The sequence below is a fragment of the Neofelis nebulosa genome, chromosome 8 (assembly GCF_028018385.1).
Source record: "Neofelis nebulosa isolate mNeoNeb1 chromosome 8, mNeoNeb1.pri, whole genome shotgun sequence".
In the NCBI taxonomy this organism is placed as follows: domain Eukaryota; kingdom Metazoa; phylum Chordata; class Mammalia; order Carnivora; family Felidae; genus Neofelis; species Neofelis nebulosa.
The window spans coordinates 94,504,695-94,522,894 of record NC_080789.1 but is presented as its reverse complement, the minus strand read 5'-3'; the positions used below and the strand labels follow the sequence as shown (position 1 = coordinate 94,522,894).

Sequence of the window (18,200 nt, the reverse complement as noted above, 5' to 3'; positions counted from 1 at the left end):
TTTGTAGTTACATGTTTTCTTATAATTTCTTATATTGTTTATTATATTTTCTTTCGATATTCCTTGATATATTTTCCACTTTTTAATGGTTTTTTCAAAGAACTGGCTGTTGGTTTTATGGATGGTTGCTGTTTTATTGAGTTTTCTCTCATAATTTTCTGTTTTTATTGTAATACTTTTCCTCCTTTACTAACATTTTTGAGTTTGTGGGGTTTTTTTATTAATATGTGCATTTAAGGCTGTCATTTCCTTAATGATTTCCTCCTTAATCCAAAAGAGTTTTTACTCTTTTAAATTTATAAGGAGATCCTTTTCCTCTCATTTCATTGTTGCTCATCTAACTTTGTTATCTTATGGCCAGAGAATGTGGCCTTGTGTGATTTTTTTTTTGTCTTTGAATTTATTAATATTTCCTTGTCACTGCATATGTGATCAATATTGTGTGTCAGATGTGTTCATGGAAAATGCATGTTCTAGGTTTGATGGACATACAGTTCTAGCTTTCTATTTTTTTAGCATGTTGATTAAGAAATGCATTGTTTATACTGCTTTCATTTTCTTCATCTGTAGATTGGTGTGTTTAGCCCTGATTGTGGATTTATTAATTTCTTCCTGAATTTTTTAACCCTGTTTTTGCTTTATATGATTTGAAGTGATACAATTTAGTAGATTGTACCTTTTATCTATAGGAAATATATTTTTTTTGTCCAATTACATGATTTTCTATTTGAATTCCTTTTTTAATGTTAAATAGTGTATTGTTTTTCTGTCCTTTAAATTTTTAACCTTTCTGTGCTATTTTGTTATGGGGTGTGCCTCTTGTTTTATAATGCATATCTGATATTTTTGTCACTTTACCCAGTTTGAAACCTGATACTTTTTTTAGGCTGACAATTTTATTTTTGTCCTACATTTCACAACCCATATATCTGTTAACTCCCATCTTATGGTTATCTGAGATTTTAATTCCAGAATATTTATTTTGAAGGTGATGGATCTTCAATTTCAGCCAGCCCATGAGTTTTACTTGTTTTTTGGAGCATTGATGTTTCCTTTTGGAGCATTCCTCCAATTTCTTAGGGTCTTTTGCTGTCTTGTATCTGTACTATATCTTTGTGTAATTATTTTAGCAAGGGTTTGTTTCTTCAGTCTTTGCTCAGAAATAACATCTTTATTTCTCCATCCTGTTGATTGCTAGTTTTTCTGGCAGTAGAATTCGAGGCTAAAAATAACTTTTCCCCTGAACTTTGAGGATATTCTCTTGTTTATTTTAGCATTCAGTATTGTTGATGACAAGTCTGATGTCAGTTTAATTCTTTTTCCTTTGTGGTTAAACGATTTTTTTACTCTAAGTTATTAGTATTTCTTCATTGGTTTTCTGAAATCTTAACCCAGTATGTCTAGGTGTTAGTTTTTTTTTGCTTGTTTTAATTTAGTCTGTTTTTGTTATTAGTAGCCCTGTTCTAGGGAAAAAGTATGTATATATTTTTAAATTTAACTCTGAGTTGGTTTTTCTTATTTTCTTTTCTTCTCAGTTCTTATTTTCCTAAAACTCATCTTCAGTGAAAGTTGTTGCTTCTGGGTGTGTTCTCCATCTCTCTTAGCTTTTCTGTTTTCCTTTGTATAGTATTTTGAGAGAGCATTTGGTTTTGATTAACTGTGTCTCACTTTAGCTGTGTCCATGAAGCTCATGATTTGAATTTCTAATATTTAAAATTAATTTCCTCTTATATCAACTTGGGTACAGTACACTTTCAGGATATTTAATGTACTATTTTGGAATGTTTTCTGTTCATTCTGGCAATTAACTAGTTTTTGCTTGTGGGGTTTGGCACCTATTTGTGATTATATTCATTTTTGTATCTGAGATTTACTGTTTTACTTTGCATCAGTGCCGAATCAAGTGATTGTGAGGGGTTGGGAAGTGATACTTGTACTTGCTGCTCATGGGAAATGCTGGGAATTTATCTTTTGGATATTAGCCTCCCTTCTCTGTCTCTTCTGGGGTTTAATGTCTGGGTGGGTCAACTAATCACATTTATAAATGCCACTGCTGCCCTGGCTTATCATTAGCGTGGAAGAGATGGGGAAAAGTGGAGCTAGTTTAACCGCTAACATACAAATTGCATGTGAAAATTGGAACTGGCACATCTACGTGAAACTCTGTATTTCTGTTCTCTTGTCTTTCTCCGTGTGAACTGCTATAAACTAGTTTGGCATTTATTCTTCCAGACTTTAAAATATCACTTGCATTCCTATATAAATATTTAGAAATATATTTTTTTGTGTTTTAACACAATGACATATAAAACCTGGAAAATATTGACTACTTACATACCTAAGTACTTTCTATTTTATTATCCCATTTAACCCCTGTAACATTTTTAGGAGGAGAGGCATCATGAACCATTTCAGTTTCATAGTTGAGGATACTGAGGAAAAGAGGGGATATATTATCTTGAACACGTAACTTAGTTAGGAAACGATAGTACCAGTATTCAAAAAGGTATGTCTGGCTCCAGCTTTTGCAGCACAAAAGTACTAAGAATTCTGCAGCTGCTTTGTGGTACACTTTATATTCATGCCCATGAAAGAAATCTACCACATATTCTTCTTAACCTTTTTCGTGTTCTTAGTGTGGATGCTCCACAGCATTTTTTTTAAACCTATTTTCTTAGTGATGGATGTTATATTTGTTTGTATTTAAAAAAAAATTTTTTTTAATGTTTATTTATTTTTGAGACTGAGAAAGAGCATGAACGGAGGAGGGTCAGAGAGAGGGAGACACAGAATCTGAAGCAGGCTCCAGGCTCTGAGCTGTCAGCACAAAGCCCGATGCGGGGCTCGAACTCACGGACTGTGAGATCATGACCTGAGCTGAAGTCAGATGCTTAACCGACTGAGCCACCCAGGCGCCCCAGTTTGTGTGTTCATTTTTTTTTTTTTTTTTTAATTTAAAGTCTGTAAATTCCTTTACTTAAGGAATTTCACTTGTGATTCCTTCCACTGTCAGGCACCTAAGTTCCTCCAGTGTCCGAATTATCATCTTCACATTGTCTTTTTAAAAAGAACTTTTTGTTCTATGAACAGTCGTTGTTGTCATTTTGCCTACAATTCTTTTGGTTGGGCTTCTTCGATCTCCCCCTGAATATGGACATACTTCAAAAATTCCCCACTTGTAATTTTTGGGATCCAGCTGCTTTAAGCAGTTTTACTTTAGAGCCTCATTTAGGGTCAGAGTAGATGGATCTGCCTGGTTCTCCATTTCAGACACCCTCTAAACATGAATAAGTTCAAATCATGTTCACCCCTGAACTATCACACCCTAGAATTGTACAGATTATTAGGATACACCAATACTTTTAAACCCGGACGTTGTATTCTCAAATGAAAACACCTAAAAAAAGAAGGCATCTTTGTTTCAAGTCAACATTAATATTAGAATACTAATTCAGTATGGCTGAGAGTTCCCTTCTATCATATGGTTTTAGTAATTCTGTAGTCCTGGAACCAACCTTCATGTTTATCAATACCCTCATTACTTTTATCTTTTTTAGGTATCATGTTCCTTCTTACCTGTATCAAAACTCATACTTGAACAATGAGTTCTGGATTGCAAGAGAGAATTTATTTTTGTCTTAGTCTAAGTCTTTGTCCACAAACTAAACAAAAACAATTTGTATTTTTGCTATTTTGGTTCACTAGTAGGTATCATGATAACATTCCTTTTTAAAATATTTTAGTTTATCTTAAGATAGGTTTCTCAGAATATCTCTGGTGTGTCAAAATGATGCACAGTTCTTGCCTATTTGCCTTTAAAAATGGTTATGACAGGGGCGCCTGGGTGGCGCAGTCGGTTAAGCGTCCAACTTCAGCCAGGTCACGATCTCGCGGTCTGTGAGTTTGAGCCCCGCGTCAGGCTCTGGGCTGATGGCTCGGAGCCTGGAGCCTATTTCCAATTCTGTGTGTCTCCCTCTCTCTCTGCCCCTTCCCCGTTCATGCTCTGTCTCTCTCTGTCCCAAAAATAAATTAAAAACGTTGAAAAAAAAATTAAAAAAAAAAAAAATAAATAAAAATGGTTATGACAATGATGTCCTCTACCAGCCGTGTATTGAGACTACTCACTGCTGTATATTATTGCTAAATATAGTTGCCAATCACATGTGTAAAAATGTGTTTTCTTTTTGTTTAGTGTTTCTGTGATTATTAAGTTTAATAATAAGTTTCTCTGATTATTAAGTTTAACTTTTTTCTTATGTTTGGTTTTTTATGAATTGCCTGTTTATGATTTTTAATTTTTATTTTGAATTGTCCTTTTTATTCAGTAATAGGTGTTCTTTTTTATTCTGGATACTAATTCCATATCTTTGTGCTTTTTAGTTTTCAAGTATTCCTCAGAATTTGTGGTTACTTGTAGTGCTTTCTGTGCCTTTGAAAATTTTTGTGATTTCGTATCTAGTTTGTTATTGTACTGATATGCTCAACTGCTTTTTTTTTTCTTCAAAATTTAAAAATTTACATTCTAGTTAGCTGACATACAGTGCAATATTGGTTTCTGGAGTAGAATTCGGTGGTTCATCACTTACTCAACTGCTATTTTGATCCATTTTCAACCATTTATTTCAAAGTCTATTCATTTCCCTGTTAATTTCTGATGTTGTCTCTATCAGATATTTTATTGCTTTTGTCTGTCTTCTAGATAATTTATTGCACTCACCTTTTAATATTTACGATAATAATTACTGCTTTGTCATATGCTCTCACATCTGAGAAGGCAAGCATCATTTTTTCTTTTGACTTTCAGTTTTTTTCCTATTTTGCCTTTTTTTTTGCAGATTAATTTCACAAGGTTGTGCTATAAAAGTAACTAGATGGCATTTTAGCTAGAATTACTTCTAGTAAGTTTTATCCAGGAACAATTGATATTTTTCTACAAGTCTTATATCCAATGTAGCTCTAATATTTCATGTATTTTCTACCTCTGTGAATTTTTTCACATATGTCATTGTTTCTGGATACCTTTTTCTTGTGATTCTGAAATAAATGTTTTCTTCATTGTATCTTCTGTGTGCTCTTACTAACTTTGGTGTGATTTCTAGAACAGTATTGAGTGTGTTATCACACTTTGTTTTTGCCTTGAATGGAAATACCTGTGGTGTTTTACCGCTAAATATAAAGTTTCAAGTAGCCTTTATGAATGTAAGGAGCAGTCTTTATGTCCTTAATTTTTATTTTTATCAGTGAATGGGTGTTGAAACATATTAAGTGACATTTCATTATCTGTTGAAAAATGATAGTTAATTTTTGTAACCATTTTGGGTTGTGAATAAATTTTTAAATATGCTTAATTTTTTAATTATTAGAGGTGCTTAAAATTGGAAAACCGTGAAGTTTGGGGCAATAAAAATTATCTCTTAGCAGTTAACCAGGCATATGAGGATAAAAGAATTTGATGAAATTGTATAGTTTCTTATCTCCTGGCCTTAAAGACCCAACATAGAAAGTCTCAGTCATGTCCCATTGACTGTTTTTCTAGTTTCTCCAAGGAATGTTCTTTACACAATATATTTATTTATTAGGTCATTTGTTACACCATCAAGAGTGACATGGCTAATCATATTTCTTCTGTTCTCTAGTAGAATAACTTCAGAGTCTTTGTTTCAACATGAGAAAGATTAAAAAAAAATTGAGGAGAGAATTATAGTAAATATTTGGAAATGCCAAAATGAAGTCCCTGATCTGAGTTTGTGAATCTTTTAAAAGAGCTTTGTGATTTACTTTATTTATTATTGTATTTCTTTGGAATTTTTCTTTTTCTTTCCTTTTCTTCTTCATTTTGTAAATTCTGGAGGCTCTAGGCTCTGATAAATATTTTCATATGGCAGAGGGCCAGATTTCAATAGCTCTGAACTCAGTATGTTCCTGTTGCTTAGCAACTACTTGTGAAGTCTTGTGGATGTAACTGAATTATAAATAGGGTTATGAGCAGAAGTGCAATTGCAATTGAAATTGTAAAGAAAGGCATACTCTTTCTGTTTCCCAGCTGAAATTTGAGTGATTCTTTATGCAGAGTCAGTTTTTAGAAATCTGGTTTATAAAAATTAAGAGTACTAACCCTATCAGGAAGACTTAATAAGGGCTGTGTAGAGGTCTTGTTTATAATGACACATTTGAAATCATGTTTTTGATTATTTTTTTTTTTTTTTTTTTTTAAATTTTTTTTTCAACATTTTTTATTTATTTTTGGGACAGAGAGAGACATAGCATGAACGGGGGAGGGGCAGAGAGAGAGGGAGACACAGAATCGGAAACAGGCTCCAGGCTCTGAGCCATCAGCCCAGAGCCTGACGCGGGGCTCGAACTCACGGACTGCGAGATCGTGACCTGGCTGAAGTCGGATGCTTAACCGACTGCGCCACCCAGGCGCCCCTCATGTTTTTGATTATTAAGAATAAACAGTCTGTTTTGGAGAGATGGCAGTTAATGGAAAGTAGAGTTTTAGTTTTCATGGGCATTCATGTAGAAAGACATCCATGCATTATATTACTGCCTGTATATCTCTTCCACATTTATATTAGAATCTACATGCAGTAACACTTTAATCTATGCTATGTTTTTGTATTTTTTAAAATCACATTGTTCTTTAGAGTATTTTAAAATCGTCCTATAATAGTGACCACTTAGGCATTTGATAAAGATTGAATACATGAAAAAAAAAACCAATGTATTTTTATTTTTTCTCAGCAGAACAGTGCATTTTGGAGTGCAATTTATCACAATTTTATTTAAGAATCAAAACTTAAAGGATTCTGGGGCACCTGGGTGGCTCAGTTGGTTAAGCCTCTGACTTGGGCTCAGGTCATGATCTATTGGTTTATTGGGTTTGAGCCCCGCATTGGGCTCTGTGCTGACAGCTCAGAGCCTGGAGCCTGCTTTGAATTCTGATTCTGTGTCTCCCTCTCTCTCTGCCCCTCCTCTCGCTCCCACTCTGTCTCTCTCTCTCTCTTGAAAATAAACATTTAAAAAAAGAAAAAAAACCTTAAAGGATCTTTTCAGGTCTCCTAATTTAATTTCTATTTATTCTAGATAGAAAACTTTAGAACTAAAGATTTTATTAAATGATATACCTAAGCCAATAGCCCCCTGCATATCTGCGTTGTGTTTTTGTGCATCAGTCTCTTAATTGATGCATATCTACCAGCTCTTTTTTTTGCACTCATATTTCATTAGTTTACACAAAATTTAATTGTATTCTATAGCTTATAATAAAAACCTACAACAGAATACAGTAACAAGCACAACCAATATGAACGGGTTTAGATGAGAGCAGAATAACATAAGATCTCAGTGTATTTGTGGTTACCAGTCAGTATGTTTATTGAATGGGTAGAGAACATTGGTTCATTTATTATGATGGTTAGAAAGAGAGTGGTTAAGAGAGTTTCCGAAGTATAGTGTTATTTGGTCAGATCTCTGCTGATGTTTTTTAGGTTTGAAATGATGAAACACAGTGATAATTCATGGCTTTAGATGAAGGAACTGTTGATAGGAACTGTTGATTAGGAACTGTTGATAATAGCTTCTGACAGCCTAACCTGTGAAAGTAAGCTTCTTAGGAATATTTGCCAGAAACAAGTAGATTGTATTTTTATGCATTACTAATGAGAAAAATTTAGAATGGGAATGTAATTTTTCTTTGCTCCCTAGGGGTGTTGGCCCATTCTGACTTGTATGCCCAGGAGAGATCTTGCCATCAAAAGCATAACTTTTTTCTGAAGTTTTAACTGAAGAACAATCAATTTATGAAGATACAGATTTGCTATTTTTCCAATCAGATGAAAAAGTTGTGGTAAATATAATTTTAATTAGATCTGCAAGGAGGGATAACGTACCAACAATGTTGCTTTGCTATAGAAAAGGAAAAATAATACGTACAAAGAAGAATTTGAGTTTGCTCCAGGATATGAAAGAAGATTAGGGTCTTTCCTTTAGTTATGTTTGTTATTAAAGCAACACTTTTGTACACATAGGCGAGGGCCCCAGAACATCTGGCTCTCAGCTGACATTTTAAACTCCTGTGAGTTCTTGAGAGAGAAGGCCAGCAGAGGGGGAATAGAATGGAGAAATGAAAGGTAAAGTTTCTGGCACTGTCTAAACTCCTCCAAGGCATTTTAGTTGTTGTACTAATTAACACTGAGGTGTCATTGGTTATTTAGTGCCCCCCCCCCCACCCCTCAAATTCAGATTGGTATGTGATGTGTGACTGCTGTCGAATACTGTTATGCAAACATCATGCTTTCTCTGTTCTCTTGAAATAAAACTGGGTAGTATAAAAACATTTTTTTTCAAAAAAGTATAGCTGCTTTAAATAATATTTAAGCAAATAGGAAGTGCTGAGGTTTATATTTAAAATGATACTTGACTTATGTATCTAGAATTATAAAATAATTTTTTCCACTTGGAACACCTTGTTATCAAAGTTTGACCCATTTTTATGTTCTCCCTCACTAATTGTAACTCATGTTAACTCCTATTGCTTTCCTTTGTGATGAGGATTATAGTTTATTTGTTTCAGATAAAGTAAACAAGATCTGTGTACATAAAAGATGTGAATACAGTTGTAGTTAGATTTTGGATATCCAAGTCACGTATGAGTACAACAGTAAGAAAAATAAATAAGATAGTAAGCTTAGTTACTTTTCATTCAGAACAGTGTTTAAAATAATACTATTTATATTTTAAAAGCTTGGTTATACTTAATTTTAAAATCTAGCTATTTTTAACTGTTTACATTAAAAGGCTATATTACTCAATTTGCTCATTTGATTTTATATTGCGCATATTTTTCCATCCTTTACTGGAGCTCTTTTTTGTTACTTAAAATTGTTTTATGTTCCTGTGTTTTAAAGGCATTGTTTCTAAGCCTTATTTATGATTAAAATAGCCCTTTACATATAATTTTCATAACCAAATTTTTAGTATAGTATAAACTAAATTTTCTGGTATCAAATGTATGAATTCACTTTACATTTTGGCTAACAGATAATCACCAAAGAAAATATTTAAAAATTAACTTGCCATTTCATTAAAACACTTTGGTGGAAGATTTGATGTAAGAAATGCATAGAACAAGTACTTTGATAAGTAGCAGTTGTTTTAACATGACTGTTTAACCAGCCTTTTATTTCAGCAGGTGTAATTTAATTTCTTGAAATTAAAATTTTTTTCTTCTTTTCCTTTTTTCTGCCTCTCCTCCCTTTATGACTGGTTAGTTCTTACTAGCCCACAGTCTTTGTAGTTACTACATTAGATTGCACATTTTTTTTTTGTGATCTTTAGGAATTAAAACATACTGCAAAGTAAATTTGTAAAGTACAAAGAAACATGTATATTAGGCATTATTACATTGGAAAGTTAGAATGATGAAATAGGTTTTGTTATCTGGATAACGATAAGAAATGTTAGGCATTGTCAACTTTAGCATTATCCCACTTTAGGCAAAATTGAAAAGTCAAAAATAGCAGTATTATACAGATTATAATTTTACATGTTAATTTAGCTTCCACTTGACATGAACAGTTAGATAATTTGTTTTCCTCACATAAATTAATTGAGAAAAACAATTGTTGAATACCTACTGTATGAAAGCTACTACTATATGTTAGAACAAGTTTGTATTAAAGAATAAGGCATAATCCCCACTCTGTTTAGAGATCTGCTTTGATAAATTATTTAATCTTTTGTGATTTTAATAAACAGTAAACAGTCTTTTATCTGTAACTCAGATTCCCAAATAATTGCAGGGGAAAAGTGCTAGAAAAAAAATGCAGTGCTTTTCAGACTTTGAGAGATTTTATAGGGCCTTGAATGTTTTAGAGCTGTGATTAAAATGCTGCATCATTCTCCTGAAGAAAAACGCTTAAACATGTATGTGTACACACACACACACACGCACACGCACACACAGCTATATATAAATAAGGTAATATGAACAATGACATATAACTTGAAAGTGGCCCATTTATTGAGCTTTATGTTCATTTTTCTTTAATTGCCATCTAGTAAGAAAAGATGCCAACTTAGTATTTTAGATGATGAAATGCAAGGCACGTCTTTTCCCCCAAGAAAATAAAGTTTTTGCTGGTAGTTTTACTCTTATATTCACATCTATTCTGGGATTTATACTAGTGTATTCTTTCTATTTTTAGACTGTTGCCAGGCAGATTTAAAATTTCTCCTTTTATGGTTGCCCAGTTTCTAGCTTTCTGACTGGTTGCATGAACCTGCTTTCTTTAGCCAACCACAGTGACTATGCAAACTGTATTTCAGTTTCTGTTGCTATGAGAGAACTGATAAGATGGCTGCAGGGGGCTCCCTTTGGGGTATGTTCATTATTGTAGAGAAGATTGTCATCATTATGTAGTAATAAACAAAAGTAGATTTCTTTTTCTTTTTTTTAAAGTAGCTTTCTTTCAAAATGATATTTTTTGAGATAGGAAATCAAACTAAACAAATTTTATAAGGCTTGAAAAATGACTCTCATGTCAGATTTGATTAATTTTAATGGTGCTATGTATTGCACTTTTTCAGAGGCAGCAATTTGTGTAAGTGGGTATATCTTGTTACTTTTTGTTAGTAAATAAGCATCCCGAGTCCCCGAAGAAAGGTTGTCCTCTGTATGTACACCTGTGTATATGAACCTATCAGCATGTTAGTTTACAATTCTGTCAAAAATATTGTAGATTACTATCTTTGCTTCCTAAAAGGGTAATTTAATTTTTAATTTAAGAATTATTTTAGATATTAGATATATGTATATAGTTCATCATTCTTTTAGCCAGTATTTACTAAGTATATACTATGTGCCAGACATTGTATACTCATTAATATGTTTTATTTTAAAACATATTTTAAAATGTTTTCTAACAAAGCAGTGGGCACTTGAGATGTTTTAATCTTATACTAGATGCATGATGAGATGTGCCAGAGTGATTTGTTAAGAAATACATAAATATAGGTAGTAAAGTCCATTTTGATAATATTTCTAAAAGGGTACATTGAAGTATTGACAAATACAGTAAATGGTGGTAAGATCATCATTTTGAATAAAGACAGTATTAATAAAATGTGACAAAGCTGATGTAACTTCAGAAAGTTCAGTAAGTATACCTCATTTTAAAACAAATTCATCAGTATTAATTACATATAAGATTTTTTGGTTATAGTGCCAGTTAATAATACAAGCATTGCCTCTGTTTTACTTAAGACTTTCGAGTCCTTTTGGTAATTTTCCATGTGTAGAAGATTTTGTTAATGTACTTACATGGAGTGTTTATCTGCATGATGCTCAGTATTGTTTTCTTTCTTCTTTATGATAAATTTTTTTTTAATCCTTTATGAGTATCTCATGCCCATTATTATCATCCTGTGAGATAAGCATACTAAAGAATTGTTCCATTTAGGACAAAGGAAAAGAATAACAGGCTTATTTAAGGTTAGCACGTAGGAGAATATGGATGTTGTTATTTTATGTACATTGCCTTTCATCACTGTTGTGATTATAGATAAACTTAGAAATGTAAACTCCCTAAAGTATAACTGAACATTCAGTTCTTTTGGTATAGTTGTTTTGTCTATGTTGAAAGTGTGACCCAGTAATAGGGGGCTGTTAGGTAAAACAAAAACAAAAACAAAAAATTAAGTATAGTTCTGCTATATATTTTTTCAAAGGACAGATTTGAGATGTAATTCATGTACAATTCACCTGTATAAAGTGTGCAGCTCAGTGGTTTTAAAAATATTTATAGAGTTTGTAACCATTACCACAATTAGTTTTAGAACATTTTTATTGTCTCCAAAAGAAGCCTTGTACCCACCCTTTAGCAGCCATTTTTCATTTTCTCTCCAATCCCCCAACCCTAGACAACCAATAATGTGCTTTCTGTCGTTACAGATTTGCCTGTTCTGGACATTTCATGTAAATGGAATCATTCAATAATGTAGCCTTTTGTGACAGGTTTCTTTTACTCAGCATGTTTTCAAGATTCATTCATAGTGTAACATTGATATCAGTACTTCATTTCTTTTTTAATAGCCAAATAATATTCCATTGTATGGATATACCACATTTTATTTATCTATCAGTTAGTAGATATTTGAGTTATTTTGGCTATTATGAATAGTTACTTCTTGGCTATTATGAATAGCATTTCTATGAACATTTGTGTATAGGTTTGTGCATGGACATATGTTTTTATCTCTTTTGGGTATATAGCTAGGAGTGGAATTGCTAGATCTTATGGAAACTCAATGTTTTAATATGTTGAAGAACTGCCAGACTGTTTTGGAAATCAGCTGCTTCATTTTACAGTTCCATCAGCATTGTATGAGGCTTCCAATTTCTCTACATCTTGGCTAACACTTGTGATTTTCTTTCTTTTTGATTATCCATTCTGATATGTGTAACGTGTTATTTCATTGTGACTTTGATTTGCATTTCTCTGATGACTAATGAAATTGCACCTCTTTTCATGTTTATTGTTTATTGGTGTATCTTTGGAGAAATATCAAGTCCTTTGCTTTTTGTTAAATTGGGTTGTTTTTTATTATTGAGTTGTAACTTTTTTTTTGTATGTTCTAGTAGATACAAGTATCTTATCAGGTACATTATTGGCAGACATTTCCTCCCATTGGGTGAGTTGAGTTGTTGGTTCACTTTCTTGATGTGTCCTCTGCAGCATAAAAGTTTTTGCATTTTGATGAAGTCCAGTCCAGTTAATCTGTTTTATTTTCTTTCATTGCTTGTTTTTTTTGGGCCATATATAAGAAACCATTGCTTATTCTAAGATTTTATAGATTTATATCTAAGTTTTCTTTTAAGATTTAAAACTTTTAGCTCTTAAATTTAGGTCTGACTCTTGATTTTGGCCTAGGTCATGGTCTCACAGAGAGCATCGCATTGGGCTCTGCACTGACAATGCGGAACCTGCTTGGAATTCTCTACCTCCCTTTCTGCCCCTCCCCTGCTCTCTTGTGTGTGCGTGCTCACTCTCTCTCTCTCAAAATAAATAAATACCATTAAATTTTTTTTTTTAATTTAGGTCTTTGAGCCATTTGGAGTTAAATTTTTTTATATATGGCATGAGAATAGGGGCTCCAAATTCATTCTTTTGCATGTGGCTATCCAGTTATCCCCATACTATTTGTTGAAAATACTGTTCTTTCCTCAATGAATGGTCTTGGCACCCTTGTCAAAAATCAGTTGACCATAAATGTGAAGATTTATTTCTTGACTTGGAGTTCTATTCCATTGATTTATATGTCTGTCCTTTTTGCTAGTAGTACTACACTGATAGTATTACTGTAGCTTGTACTAAGCTTTGAAAATATCAAGAGTGAGTTTTTCTATGTTGTTTTTCTTTTTCAAGATTGTTTTGGCTATTTTGGGTCCCTTGCATTTCTTTATGAATTTTTGGATCACCTTGTCAGTTTCTGCAAAGAAGATGGCTAGGATTTTGATAGGGATTATGATGAATCAGATCAGTTTTGAATGTTGACATTTTAATATTAAGTCTTTGATTCAGGAATATACGTTGTCTTAGTGTTTATTTAAATCTTTAATTTCCTCTACAATGTTTTATAGTTTTTCAGAGAATAAAGTTTTGTACTTCTTTTTGTTAAATTTGTTATTTTTGATGCTATTATAAATTGAATTGTTTTTTAAATTTTACTTTCGAAATGTTCATTGCAACAGTATAGAAATACAATAGATTTTATATATTGATCTTGTGTCTTGCGACCTTCTAAACTCATTTACCAATTCTAATAATTTTTTAGTGGATTCCTTACATTTTTCCGTATATAAGATTGTGTCATTGCAAATAGAGATAGCTTTACTTTGTTCTTTTCAAGTTGGATAAACTTTATTTCATTTTCTTGCTTACTTGCCCAGGCCAGAACCTCTACTTATTGCTGAATAGAAGTGGTAAGAGCAAACATTTTGTCTTGTTCCTGATCTTAGGGCAAAAGCTGTCTTTCACTGTTAAGTAGGTGTTAGTTGTGGGTTTTTCCTAAATTCCCCTTAGAAGGTTGAGGAAATTCCCTTATTGTTTGTAGAGTGAATTCTATCATTTGCTAAGATGGCTTGTAGATAAGTTACTTTTAAAAGATAATTAAATATTTAGTATTCTGCTGATAATACTGTTGTAGCTAATATAAGAACCAGTCTGTAGGTTGGTAAAATTAAGAGTCTACTATCAGATTGCATTTACTGTGTGGTTAGGCTTTAGGAATTATATTAAATGACTTCTTCATTTTCAAAGAGATAGAGAAGAAGATTGTGGCAAACATCATGTATAGCTTACTCTTGAACAATGTTGTGCGAATCCCTAATGTAGTCAAAAATCTGCATGTAACTTTTAACTCTCCCAAAACTTAAGTACTAATAGTCTACTGTTGACTGGAAGCCTTTCTGCTAGCATGCAATTAGCACATTTTGTATGTTATATGTATCATGTACTGTATTCTTACAGTAAAGTAAGCTAGAGAAAAGGAAGTATTAGAAAATTATAAGGAAAAGAAAATAAATTTACAGTACTGTACCTTAAAACTTTTTGCCTATGAGTGGACCCATGCAGTTCAAATCTGTGTTATTCAAGGGTCACCTGTAGTTTATTTATTACTTAACATTTTGATACAATAGAGCAGCCCATGGTAGCAAAATTTAAAGGATGAAATGTATAAGAAGGGCATCTGTGCCAATGAAAACAACTTGGTACTGAATTGGGTATCTGGTTGACCTTGCCAAGCTAAAATTCCTACTGTGTAAAGGAATGTGTGATAGCAGCATGGTTATTAATGTATTCATTTAGATCATATGTTAAGGTGAATGTCATGTAAGTTGTCAAATAAATGAGAAAAGAATATGACTTGGTGTAGTGTCTGACATATAATTGTCCCTTGATAAGTGTCAGTTTCTTTTTCTCCCTTTAAATTGTTTTGTTAACAAAAAGGGGAATTTATAATATAGAAAAAGTAGTATAAGGCATGCCTAAAAATAATAAATATGAAACTCAAGATTATGCTTATCTTTGTGTTAAGGAGATGGGGGTGGGGAAGGAGGAGCATGCTATCTGGTAGTCATAAAAAGGGCTTTGTTTTCTATTTCTAGTTGTTTTATTTCTTATCTGGATGGTGAGTACACACATGGTCATTATCTCAGAATTTATGTCTTACTGCATGTTCACAGTATTTTATAATGAATACTGAATTATAAACGCAATCAGTATTGCTAGACATTTGTAAAATAATATAAAATTTGAGTTAGAATGGAACTTAGCAAGCATCTGGTCTGATCTTTGTTTTTACAGTTGAGCAACCTGAAATCTAGAGAGTTAGGATGATTTATCCTATGTTGATTGTTCTGCTAATGTTAGAACGAACATTGAGGAGACCCAGTTTTGTTAGTTTAGAAATCCTGGGTAGGCCAAGCTTTTTATAATTATGCATATATTCTTTAAGTTTATTTATTTATTTTGAGAGAGAGAGAGAGAGAGAGTACACACACACACACACAAGCAGGGGAGGGGCAGAGAGAAGGAGAGACAGAATCCCAAGCAGGCTCCATGCCATCAGTGCAGAACCCTATGCAGGGCTCGAACTCATGAGCTGTGAGATCATGACCTGAGCTGATATCAAGAGTCAGATGCTTAACCAATTGCGCCACCAGGCACCTCTATAATTATGTATTTTTAAACTGATAAGAACAGATGCTACACTTGATCTTAGCCAAAAGGCTGAGAAGTGATTATAAATACGTATTTTTAAAGTGTGGTAGATTATATAATATTTCACCATTATTCTTTCTTCTTGTAAGCTTCTTGTAAGAAGATGATATATATCTATGCCTTTTGTCACGTGACATGAAGTATTTCCCAGTGGTTGCTTTTTACTTCTCCACGCCTTTAATGTGTAACTTGGCTTTAACCAATAGACTGTGAGTGAGAGTGATGTGTACTATGTCTAAGAAATAGCTTTAAGACCCTGGTGTATTGTATTGTTCTGTCATCGTAGTCTTTTCCCTTTGCCACAAGACCTAGATTTGGGGTGGGGGTGCCACTCCTTCAGCCTATGACCTAGAAAGATGAAGAATGTTATTAGCCAATAAGATTTTAGGGGTGGAAGTATTGTTGCAGTATTATTTAGTGAAAGGTGGCTGATACAGAAAGTAAGCTTTTCATTCTTTCTTCTTAGGTTTGGTCAATAAGAAAAGTTAGACCTGTTTCCTGACATTTGAAGAATTTACGTTTTTCACCTTCTCATAAATCATCCTGGGTGTTTTACTTCACCCAGGCAAACTATGAAAAATACATTTGGACAACTGGTTTAAATTCCTGAAGAAATTATTACATGGACTTATGTAACTTTACTCATTATCTGCATAGGTGGTAGAATTTGGTGAGTAGGACAAGCTAGTAAATAGGGCCCTGGGGGATAGGATAACTGGCTAATTTCCTAAGGGAGTGTAACTTGATAAGTGTATTTTAAAATTGCATTTGTTAGATCAGGTCAGTCAGTTTTAATTTGCCTATATAACAGAATGATCCCAAAAATACACTTGGAAAAGTGATTTTAGGGTATCTTGCATTTTTTTCATGTAGACTACCCTAGAATTTCTGAAAACATAGCAGTGAATGCAACAAGTTAGTGACCAGTCTGGTTTTGATGTGACCAAAATTTCAAGAACATGATTTGATCCTACTTTTCCCAAAGAATTGTTGGTAAACCAAACTCCCTGTTTCCTTTGTTGTTGATTATTTTTTAAAAATTTAATTTCGGATATTTCATTCTACATTGATACTCCAGCTAATATCAGTAGGTTGATGACAGGCAGAAGGGATTCTTTGTTGAGGTGTCAAATATTGTGATCACTTGATACTTTACTGAACGAGTATTAGATAACAGATCTCAGCAACTAATATTTTTTTAAAGATAGTAGGATAGCTATTGAATGTGTTTTATGAAATTAAGAGAAGAACGATAGCATAGAACTGAAAAATTGCGAACTATGGGAGATTCTGGATCTTCAAGTAAATATTGCCAGTGCTTTGTGAGTGACTGGGAGAGAGAACCTATAGAAAGCAAGAGAATATGGAAATGTGATGATGTGGGATTTTAAACAGAAGTAGTGAAAGTAGTTCTACTAAAGTTTTAGAAAAATAATTAACAGAAATGAAAAGATATCCATTATTTAAGATAAAAATTTAGGGGTGTCTGGGTGGCTCAGTTGGTTAAGCATCCGACTTTGGCTCAGGTCATGATCTCCCGGTTCATGGGTTTGAGCCCCATGTCGGGCTCTGTGCTGATGGCTCAGAGTCTGGAGCCTGCTTCGGATTCTGTGTCTCCCTCTCTCTCTGCCCCACCCCCACTCGCATTCTGTCTCTCTGTCTCTCAAAAATAAAATAAAATGCAAAAAACAAAAAAATTTATAAAAAACTAAAAATTTAGAAAGTTCTTTATACTAAATTTGTACAGATAAGTATTAAAGTGGATGAACCATTGCATTATCAGTTTTACCAGTCTCATTAACGGACAGTAAACAGTAAAGCAGATTTACACATTTATTGTGTAACACACTGAATATTCTTTATGATTTTATTTTCAGGACTGTTGCGGAATTCTCAACTAAATTTGGGAGTGTGAAATAAATTCATGCACTTCTCAGTTGAGAGTGGGTTCTCAGGGAATCAAGTGGCAGAATTGTGTTTCTAAAGAGGCTAGGAATCATGAGCATGAAGTGATTATGTAAGAATAAGCCATTATTAGTCCTGTTGGCCAATATTTATTTAGTCCATTTAATGAAAACTCAAATTTGAATAAAATTGTTCCCAGCATCTCAGTATTCAGATTAATGTTATAGTAACATCAGTTAACAGCATGAATGCACTTGGAGTGTTACGTCAAAGATAGAAATGTCAAGTCTGCTTAAATGGCTTTGCTTCACATATTACAAGTTACTGCTAAGTTTTATTTTAAGTACACTTCATCAGGTATCCATAACTTTGAATTAGGATAGTGTTTGTGTATGTATGCATATATTTTGATTTAACAATCCAGGTATTCCTATTGTTTTGTTAACTGTTCTTGGAAAGCAGTAGTACAGGCCCTTGTTTCTTCATCAGAAAAACCCTACAGGAGACCTC

General features: G+C 33.1%; 1 protein-coding gene, 1 non-coding gene and 1 pseudogene across 6 annotated transcripts in view; 1 reads left to right on the top strand and 2 right to left on the bottom strand.

Annotated features, from left to right (window-relative positions):
• The window catches only part of ATF7IP (activating transcription factor 7 interacting protein), a 121,025-nt gene that overhangs the window by 26,744 nt on the left and 76,081 nt on the right, over positions 1-18,200 (top strand). The gene's annotated exons all lie outside the window — the stretch shown is intronic.
• On the bottom strand, positions 3,562-3,677 carry LOC131484198 (small nucleolar RNA SNORA40). The gene has a single exon (XR_009248100.1). It is a non-coding gene; the product is annotated as a small nucleolar RNA SNORA40 (small nucleolar RNA).
• Positions 15,597-15,806, bottom strand: LOC131484229 (U2 spliceosomal RNA; annotated as a pseudogene).